The 1,353-nt window shown below is 46.7% G+C and overlaps 1 protein-coding gene and 1 non-coding gene across 2 annotated transcripts in view; both read left to right on the top strand.

The window, feature by feature from the left end:
• The window catches only part of PTPN9 (protein tyrosine phosphatase, non-receptor type 9), a 107,312-nt gene that overhangs the window by 23,315 nt on the left and 82,644 nt on the right, over positions 1 to 1,353 (top strand). The window lies entirely within an intron of this gene.
• Positions 454 to 561, top strand: LOC111723506. The gene has a single exon (XR_002772032.1). It is a non-coding gene; the product is annotated as a U6 spliceosomal RNA (small nuclear RNA).

The following is a 1,353-nucleotide window of genomic DNA, read 5'->3' as shown; positions in this document are numbered from 1 at the left end:
CCACAACGCCCGGCTATTTTTTGGTTGCAGCCATCATTGTTGTTTGGTGGGTCTGGGCTGGGGATTCGAACCTGCCACCTTAGGTGTACATGGCTGGCACCTTAGCCGGTTGAGCTATAGGCGCCGAGCCCGGTTTTTCTATTTTTAATAGAGATGAGTTCTCACTCTTGCTCAGGCTGGTCTGAAACTCCTGAGCACTGGGCCTCCCAGAGTGCTAGGATTATTTATAGGCATGAGCCAGGACCTAGAATTTTAGACCAGAAGTCATCAAGTCACTTATGTCAGATCCTCTTGCCTTAGGAGACTGGGGCAAAATTGAATCTCAGGGATGTGTGAGGGAGCAATATGAGAGAGAATGAATGTGTTATTGAGGGATAGAGATGGAAACAGTTCTTAGATAGCTTCATTTGTATGGAGTGGAGGGAATATAGACCCAGGAGGAAAGGGGCTAGTGTGCTTACTTCAGGAGCACTTATACTCTAATTGGAATGCCGCAGAGAAAATTAGCATGATTGCTGTGCAAGGATGACATGCAAAATTCATGAAGCGTTCCATATTTATTTTATTTTATTTTATTTTTTAAGAGACAGAGTCTTATTCTATCACCCTTGGCAGAGTGCTGTGGTGTCACACAGCTTACAGCAACCTCTAAGTCCTGGGCTTAGGCAATTCTCTTGCCTCAGCCTCCCGAGTAGCTGGGAGTATAGGTGCCTGCCACAACACCGGCTATTTTTTTGTTGTTGTTGCAGTTTGGCTGGGGCTGGGTTTGAACCTGCCACCTTCGATATAAGGGGCTGCCGCCCTACCCACTGAGCCATAGGCACTGCCTGAAGCGTTCCATATTTTATTTTATTTATTTATTTTGAGACATATGTTGCCCTTAGTAGAGTGCTGTAGCGTCACAGCTCACAGCAACCTTAAGCTCTTGGGCTTAAGCGATTCTCTTGTGTCAGCCTCCCCAGTAGCTGGGACTACGGGCACTGGCCACAATGCCCAGCTATTTTTAGAGGCAGGATCTTGCTCTGGCTCAGGGTGGTCTGGAACCTGTGATCTCAGGCAATCCACCTGCCTTGTTCTTTTTTATACAGGGGCTCATTCTGTCACCCAAGAGAGTGTAGTGGCATCATCATAGCTGACTACAACTTCCACCTCCTGGGCTCAAATGAACCTCATGCCTTAGCCTTCTGATCAGCTAGGACTACAAGTGTGTACTATAGTGTCTGACTACCTTTTACATTTTTAGTGGAGACAGTTTCTCAATGTTGCTCAGACTGGTCTCAAACTCCTAGACTGGTGCTAGAATCACAGGCATGAGTTATCATGCCTGGCCTAGTCTTTTTCCTTGGTCTGGAT

This window comes from Otolemur garnettii, unplaced genomic scaffold (assembly GCF_000181295.1).
Source record: "Otolemur garnettii isolate 467f Iridium unplaced genomic scaffold, OtoGar3 scaffold00011, whole genome shotgun sequence".
NCBI classification, from domain to species: Eukaryota; Metazoa; Chordata; class Mammalia; order Primates; family Galagidae; genus Otolemur; species Otolemur garnettii.
Note: the sequence above shows the minus strand (reverse complement) of the source record. Positions and strands in the feature narration are given on the sequence as shown.